General features: G+C 41.9%; 1 protein-coding gene across 1 annotated transcript in view; it reads left to right on the top strand.

Moving 5' to 3' along the window:
* The first annotated feature begins 8484 nt into the window (after positions 1 to 8484).
* The window catches only part of LOC145991130 (phospholipase D1-like), a 57787-nt gene continuing 57011 nt past the window's right edge, over positions 8485 to 9260 (top strand). Inside the window, exon 1 of the mRNA XM_083126900.1 lies at positions 8485 to 8545. The gene's annotated coding sequence lies outside the window, so the exon portion shown is untranslated. The remainder of the gene's footprint in view (positions 8546 to 9260) is intronic.

The raw sequence follows: 9260 nt of genomic DNA, 5'->3' as shown, positions 1-9260 counted from the left end.
ATCATCCAAATAGGCAGTGCTACTTAAAAAAATGGCATATGAGAGAGTATGAATTTCTCCCCATGTTGGAAGTGGAAGCATTTTTTTTATTAAGCTAGACACGATATTTGAAAAATATGATGAATATGAATTGTCAGAATCCAATGTATTTCTTATGGTGAATCAACTTCAAGTTACGGCTAATCAAATGGAAGTTTCGACTTTTCCACCTGTCAATTACATCTTCAATCTGTCCTCTTTCCATTGATATCTTTTTCTATGCCATCGGAAGTTTGATATTTCCAAGAGAACAAATAAAATAATACTCCCAGAAGTGCAATGCATTTCTCCTTGCCACCTACGGGCATCCTGGCAGTGTTGCCAAACCTGATGTGCATAAAAGAACTAAATTTCACCTTAAGTGGAGTTAAAAGTGACTTTAAAGGAGCTAGATTTACAAAGGCTGAATAAAGTTCCTCCTAAGGTAATTTTAGGTGTCAAAGGGTGGGGGCACTGCTATTACCATTAACTTTAAAATTATGACAATTTATTCTTAGTTTCCACCATCTAGGTCCGGCGGCATCGCCATCTCCATAATCCACCAATGGTCGTGTGAAATCGAAAATAAAGGATTCTAGCTGAGGAGGTAGGAGGTGGGGTAATGCAGCTAATATCACACGTTACATGCAAAATGCATACTCATAGCAAAAGTTAGTCTATGTGGGCGGGAGCCAGTGATGGCATCATGGTGGGCCAAACGAGTGCACGAAAAAGCCAGATCTGGCTCCAAAAGAGCTAAGTTGACAACAGTGCCACGGAGGGAAGAGCCTCATGGAAACTGTTCGTCATGCTCTTAAGATGTGCCATACTTGAGACGTCATGTCTTCTAAGATATTGTGTATGTGTATATCACCTTATTTCCTCCTGCCTCTCTCTCTTTTTCTTTTGCTCTCTTTCATACTTCATTTGTCTCTCTCTCTTTCTCCACATGTGTATGTGTGATTTTTACTCTACTATAAATGAGTGAAATTTTTTTACATAGGTTGTCAGTGCGCACTTCGGTGGTTTTTCCACTGGTACCTATCTCAGGTAACACTGAGAAATAAGAAGAAATAACGACCAAGGGGCAGCAGCCACTTCCCCTGATAATGACATATATCCCTTACCCTTATGATAATATACAGGGTGCTCGGAAATTCCCCTTACAAACTCCTAGGGCAAGTAGAGGGGACTGAGTAAACAATATTTGGAATAGGAACCCATGTCCGGAAACGTACCGTTTCCGTGCTACAACCATGACAATGTGTCAGATGTGCCTGTGTTGGTATGCAACCGGGTAGGCAGTATTTGACGTCAGAAGATCACCTGATGGCACGTGACGTCTACAAATTGTTGCGTTCCACTGTCGACACAGGTGTTGATCAATGAATAGTATGTTTCTCTTTTGTTCCCTTGGCATTGTTACCAAATAAATTAGTTTCTATTATGGACTGAGTCACACGTCATTCACTTCTGTACCTTACGTAACACCTCATTTGACATGGTTGTAATAAATGATGTCACTTTAGGTTATCAGGTGATCTTCTGACGTCATGTACTGCCTACCCGGTTGCATACCAACACAGGCACATCTGACACATTGTCATGGTTGTAGCACGGAAAAAGTAAGTTTCTGGACATGGGTTCCTATTCAAAATATTGTCAACTCGGTCCCCTCTACTTGCCCTAGGAGTTTGTAAGGGGAATTTCCGAGCACCCTGTATATCAATGATATGTACATCCTTTATATCCTTTTATGTTGTAATATCTTTGTAATAATTAATATTTCTAATATGTAAACCTCTCATACTTGTATGTAACATATCACGCGGGAGACCAAGGTCCAAGAGACGGAACTTCCCAAGCTGAACTCCAGAGGCCGGCAGAGGAGCCGAGCAGTGGCAGTTTGCGGGAAGCAACAACAGATGGCAGCACCGCGAGTCAAAGAAAATTCACAGTAATTAGGATCCCAGAGCCAGGGAAGAGGACTAATTAACTGGAATACCTAAAGAAAAATTAGGAAGGAATACCAGGAAGAAAAGGAAACCTTCCGAGACTACCATGGGGGCTGCCAGACCACGAGCAAAGCGTCGAGCCGTCCAGCATATAGCCGCGGACTGGCAGAGGGAAGTCGAACACACTCTCTCGATAACACACTTTCTCGAGCTACGGTCTGATACCTTCCTTACCTGTTGCCTATCCTTACCACCCCCCATGAATGAATCGAGTGTTGTTGTAATGTCTGTTGGTTAAAATAAACCTTTTATTAAGTTTTACCCTGACTATATATTGAAGTGATATTATCTACCTTTGAGAGTTAGAATATGTATAATGGTTTAAACATTCTAATTAACACCCTGAGATACTAAGAACCTCCAACCCATTTGCACTACCGAACCTGAGTCCCGCAGTCGAACCCTGGCAAGACGTCCACTACAAGGAGGGGAGCAACCAGAGAGGCCCGCATCCAGGATTGCCGAGTCTGGGACGAGCCATCCTACCTTTAGAGGGAAGCAGTATTCCAGAGGAGGAGAGAGCAGTCCATTGCCAGGAGGGAAGCAACCAGAGAGGTCCGAACCCAGGAGTGCCAATTCTGTGACCAGCCAACCAACCGCCAGAGAGGAGCAGCCCATGAAGAAAGAGGGAGCTACCTATTCCCAAGGAGGAAAGCGGAACAGCTGCGGACGACCCAGGAGGCCAGACGTCGATTCTCCCAACGCCTTCTCAATACCTTACCCCAAGTAATCCTCACATCTACCTCTAAGTGGACAACGCCCAAATAAATAAGTTGATTAGAATACCCATATACCAAGGAGGGATAGCACCACACATTCCTACCTAACACCCCTAATTTTTTCAGAAAATTCCAACACAGCTAATTAGCTGTTTGACTGCAAGTTTCTTCGGAAAATGCAGCAAAAGCGGATCACTGCCAGAAAGGTGGGTACTGCAGAAGATGAAAGCTTGGCTCGACTATAGTTTGCATTTCTGCACTTGTGAATAATCACAAAGATGCAGATGAATGGTAATAAGATGACACTGATGAAAGAACAATCACAAAGAGACATGGACATCCATAACACAAGCCCCACAGAGAATTATACTGGCCGAGAGTCCAGATGCTCGAGCCTTGTTAGTCCACAAAATGCAGTCCAGGGTGTACGTGGAAGATAGGTTACATTTGGGTGTCTTCAGAAAGTTTCGCCCTCTTACACCCCTGGAACCTGCATATGCAACATACCATGTGAATATAAATGAGCTTGCATAGGAGAATCTCTAGAGAAGAGGATAGATGAACACAAGAAACGGATACACAAAAATGAGAGAAAGATAAAAAATAGCTATAAAAAAAGAATTGAATGAATCGCACAGAAAATAGTGGAACAACATAACAGTTACAAAAGGAATCAATTCGAAATGGAGAAAGATCCAAGCAACAGTTTTCATAGTCATGGTACAAAATCAGGAGTGCCACCCCAGCATGGTATTGAAGCAGTTATTGTCCTCCCTCCTTGGGAAATAACTTAATGGAGCAAAGTGTAGTATAGAATTCCAGAGGATGCAGTGGAGTAGTTGAATTGAATTGAGTTGTTTTAAGTCCACTTTATGCACAGAATGGCTAATCGGGACTGGGCCTACAGTTTAAAGTGGGATCTGAACCACTATGTGCCTCCACCAGGTATTGAACCCGGGACCCCTTAATTACAAGAGTGGGGTAGTTGGTTAGTGCACCAGATTTGTAACAAAAGTAGCAGGTCCACTGTAGGTTCAATCCAAACCATTGGCCAAAGTAGAAGAAAAGGTTCAACTCAAGACAAGAGAATGAACAATGCCCAATTAACATTACATGCTTGTACAGGAGCATTTAGTATTTGTAAGGTTCTACCAGAACCTTGTTAACCTGCAATGGGGCTTTTCCAGGTTGTACTATGAATAAGAGGGGTTGACAGTTCAATCAGTGAAAAGGATTAGCACGAGCAATTAATTTTGCAATTATACAGAGGTTATTCGCTTTATATCTGACCATTTTTGACGAGTACTCACCTTAAGAGATACCGCGCCGCCATCACCGATCATGTTCTATTGGACCCCCAGCATTGTGGACTATCGCCCGGCATCGCAGTTTCCATTGCAGCAAGCTCCAGCGCAGGACAGGCATGGGAATTTTGTCCCACTCCTCCCTGCAAACTTTCCATAGACCATCCAGGGTGCGTGGGTGGCGATGTTGCATATCATCAACTTACCCTCATATCCGAATCCCGTCACAACCATATAGCCACGAGGGAAACTTTCCCTGCACTGACGAACAAAGTTGCTGTGCTCCTTGCCGTCAATGTCATGGTATGTGATCGCCCGAATGTGACCACCAGCAGTGAGATGGACATATGATTCATCCATTGTGACAACTTTCTTCCATTTGGAACCTGCCAGGTACTTTTCATACAGTTTCCTGCAGTTCGTCTTACGTTCGGCAATGTGACGCGGTAGAAGGTGGTGTACACGGGCCTTCCGCACACACTTGAACCTGAGGCGCTTGCGAATTGTTTTGTTCACAGTTGACGGTGCGAGGTGAATTCTGTGGGCCATATCACGTTGAGTCGGGGGATTTTCTTGGCACGCCAATCGATGGATCCCCCTTAGCACTACGGGTGACACTTTGCTTGCAGCCCTTATCCTGGTGGTTTTCGTGGATGAATGTATCGCAAGGAGAGCCTGTTGTGTGTAACGGGCCACAATAGCTTTCGCAGTAGTCACCCCAAGTGTTAACCCATTCTCCCGACACTGTTTCACAATGCGTACGTATGAAAACTTAGCATGGAAAAGGGCCATTACGTAACCCTCCCAATACCGGTTGATTTTCGGCGCCATTTGATAGCATTCACTACCAACACTCACGCACCTACAAGGTCAGACACAACACTGCTCCCGCCAGCAGACCCATAGTTCCAGCTTGATACGCCAGGTGGCAGCACCGAATCGACAATGGTCGGATATAAAGGGAACAACCTCTGTATTATATAGGATGCCACTGCACAACACCGACAATCTTGCAAAGCATATAGACGATATTACGGCAAACAACTTTTCTCAAAACGTTTTGCTAGTTGGGGTCTTATTTCAATGCTACGAGACTTCGAAAATTATCAATTTTATCTTCTATGCATGCAACCACACTATACAGCTCAGATTCGTGATTTTCATTTTTCACTTTACAAAATATTAAAAATGATAGTGTAGCGTGGGAAAGAGTATTATACAATAAGAGCAACGCAGTATAAATGACGCATGTATTTATTTATTTACCTTGTCCATACTTTTTGCACAGAGCTCAAAGACAGAGAGAGAGAGAGAGTGTGTGCGTGTGTGTGGGAGGGAGGGGTGCGATCGCCCAGTTCCGAAAATTTTCATAAAGCAGAATGATTTCCATAATCATCCCCACTACCTCCTTTCGCCTACTGCATTGTCTTTATATTGACCCATACAAATATCGCCAGATAGGAATTTCCACTTCAAGTAGTCCTTTTGCATCAAAGATGAAAAAATGTGTGTTGTTTGTGAAAAGGTATCTACACTAACGAAGGAGCACTTCTTTAGAATGGTTACACATGTTCGTAAGGTACTAAAAATATTGATATCGGGACAGAAAAAGAAGTTGCAGAGGAAATTGCACACTTGATCTGCATGGATGCATATATACACTATAAAAATTTCCGACTTTCGAGAGCTTGTAGCGTCAGAATGAGCTGTTCGCAAGCAAAATTCGTTAAGAAAAGTGTTCTTTGACGTCATTTACTAACTAGTGTTGGTATTATCTGGCGACACCCTGAGTTGGCCAGTTGGGCAAAATTTACGCAACTGCCTTTGGTTTCAGTATGATTTCATGTTTAAAGTCCGTTGTATGCACAGTTAGGCTAACCGAGACTGGATCTAGTTTAAATTGGGATCCGAATCACTGTGCAATGTGTCTCCACCGGGTATCGACCCGGGACCAGTTGATTATAAGGTGATGACGTTACCACCACGCCATTAGGGAGGTTCCATCTCTCGCCTTTGGTGTCAGTGATCTCAAGTCTGATTTTCAGTATTTCGGTGTTACCATGCATTGTGAAAGTAGCTTATTCTCCATGTTACCGCGTTTACCGCCAGTAAACCAACTTTTTTCATGTAATTTTATAGAGTTAGCTTTAATATACGAGTAATTGCTCATTATACGTATATATTACGCAAACTATTAAAACAAGCTTCTAAACCAGATATTATGTAAATTATTTAAATAATTTGAAGACTGATTTACGTACGTTCCTCCTAGATTGTATGCGGGGAAAACGAGGGAGTCGAAGGAATGTGGGCGGCTTGCGGAGCCAGTTCCACCGGTGCAGCTGCGGCGGCACAAAAAATTTCATGAGCCGCCATATCATTCTTTTACATTTTTATCATTTCGGCGCCCAGGGCCAACTCCCGCCACCCCTAGCTAGGGCTCTGAAACTTGAAAAGACTGTAAGAAAAGCAGAGAATGCGAGCGAAGCGAGCGAGAAAATTTTAAGAAATGTATTTTCATTTGTACAAAATTTGATATCAAGGGAGGGCAATTGCCCCTATGTGCCCCCTGCAGGTGCTCTTGGCCGTCTGAAATAAATAATGCAAGAAAGACGTGAAAACAAATTCCATCTTGAGTATATATTTGTCCTGCTACTCTGAGATTCTACTAGCCTTGCTTTCTTTTATCTCAATGTTTGCCCACCTAGAACCGTCCAAGTTTGGGGAGGAGCAATAATAGTATAATATCGTTTAATAACGGCGATAAGATTCCTCTACACTAAATTTCTAGGTGAAAGTATAATAATGTAGGGACATAGACGTCTGGAAGGGGGGTCAAGAATGGCCACACCCCCTCCTTACAAATCGAATGGCAACTTAAAATTATATATTTCACACGTATCATTTGATTTCAGTGATAGTAATTTACATTAATGCGATAATTTCAAATTCAAGTGGTTTTTTTTTTAGGGGGCAACACTATTATCGGGGTAACATCCTTCTCCCTCCATGGAAAAAATCTGCGGACGTCCATGATGAGGGGGGCAATTGACCCCCCTTGCTCACGCCTATGCCGCTCATATTTGTATAGATCGCCGCCACTACAGGGAAGTAAATACGATTTCTCTTTCAGGACGAATAAATTGCTTGTTGAATACAATAATAGCGGTATCACTCCAATACCTAACATTCTACAGTGACGACATTGTTTTAATAGCATAACGGAATGTATTAGGTTGAAAATAAGATTTGAAAAGGGGTGCGGAAAAAAATTAAGATGTGTGCTACCCTTCGCACCCCTCCTGGCGCCGCCCCTGCACCGCTGCAAACAGTGTTGCTACATGAAGGAAAATCCAGGTCTAATTTTACGTAAATTTGTAGTTGTCGCATTTCTGTCTTCATTTTACTTGCATTGTTTTATTCCTATTACATCGAATTAATCTAGATGGGATGTACTATTATAAATATGTAGCAAACAAATAAGAATTGTTGCGGAAAACCAGGTCAAATTTTCAGGATACGCCACTGTATTGAATTGTGAAGACAATTGCGAAGATACTCGGGAAAAATAACAGCGGCGACAGGACTTGCTGCACCGATCACTTGCCACCCTAAAACCGCTCGGCATTACAGAGTTTATAGGCCAGAAGTTGAAGCAGTTACCGCCACTCGATGTTGCATCGTCGGTGGACAGAACTTCATGGAGCGATGGAGACAGCATGTGCTTTGTTCTCTGCGTGCCAGAAATTGCCGCTTCCTTTAAGATGAGAATAACATTTGGGCGCCAACGGTGGGAAGGAGAAGGCAACGGACACGAAGGGAACAGGTATTTCAGATGTTGAACAGAAAATAATTTGCTCTCTAGAGCTTAATCAACTCCGTTTGAGTTTTTAACTCCGCCTTATGCACAGATAGGCTAATCGGAAATGAAAGTGGGTTCCGAACCATTGTGTGCCTCCACGGAGTATCGAGCCCGAAACATCTTGATTACAATGCGAGGATGTTACCGCTACGGCATCGAGGAGCCCATTACTTGAATTGAATAGCTCATTGATGTTACATCCTTGCCCTTATGAAGGACTCGTGCACCAGCACATTCCGTCGGTATGTTTGCAACAAGTATCTGGCAATAATAGCACGTGGACAACTCACTGGCAGGTTGTCTCGGGACAAGACCTTCTGTCTTATAATATAATCTCCCTAACGCTAGCACAACAGTGGTAGCTGATTGTCGCAAAATTTACAATAATACTACTGATAATAAACTCGTTATCATTTTTCCGATGTTTGCCGTCCAGAAACAAACACACTGGTTGTAAAGAAATCATTCCTTCATATCAATTAAACATTTATCTGCATTCGTTATCATTCTGTGGTTGATCTTTCTCAACTGAAAAAGAAAATGTTAAGAGATAAAAGTGAAACCTTGCAAGGTGAGATAAGTTTATTGTGTGACGATTGTAAGGACAGTTGCCACATTTGCAGAAAGGTGAGTTCTAATATCACTGGATTTTCATACATTTGTGTATAACGGAATTTATTTTATTACAGTTAATGTATAAAGGCCTGAGTCTGTTTAAAGCTTGAAGCGAGCCATTTATTGTTGAAAGAGTACGACTGCTCTTTCAGCTATAAATTGTGCACAATTGTAGTCATCGATCCTGCAGTTAATTTGAAATTGAAACGTTTTATTTGTTACACAACGCAAAGAGCACATGGAGACGAAAGGTATGCATAGAAGTTTCTAAAAGTACAAGTTGTCAAATTCTCTAAACAAGAAACCGTAAAACCTTCTTACAGACACAGAAAATTGTAATTGAAGGCGTGATTCTCATAACAAGTCAATTTAAATAAAATATGAGAAAAAGAGTAAAAATTGAACTTATCTTTAAAATGACAACCTAAACATATATTTTTCGTACACAGAGGTTGCCTTATGATATATGCGTATATAACAAGTGCTTTCAAGAACTCACCTACGCAGGATTTTTTCGGATGGGGCTGGAATTGTAAAAGTCGTTGTAAAAGTGTTGGGTCTTTTTTTGTGTGTGTTTTCAAAATTATATAAATAATAAACTTGTGGTCCGATCAAGATGAAATTTAAATACAGTGCAGGTAGAAAGGTTGTAAATTCAATTCTTAATTTTCAGACTTTTTCAAGTTGTTTTGTGAAACAACTTTTTCTTAGTATTGGCACAATTGGA

This window comes from Lepisma saccharinum, chromosome 8, assembly GCF_977018435.1.
Source record: "Lepisma saccharinum chromosome 8, izLepSacc3.1, whole genome shotgun sequence".
NCBI classification, from domain to species: Eukaryota; Metazoa; Arthropoda; class Insecta; order Zygentoma; family Lepismatidae; genus Lepisma; species Lepisma saccharinum.
Note: the sequence above shows the minus strand (reverse complement) of the source record. Positions and strands in the feature narration are given on the sequence as shown.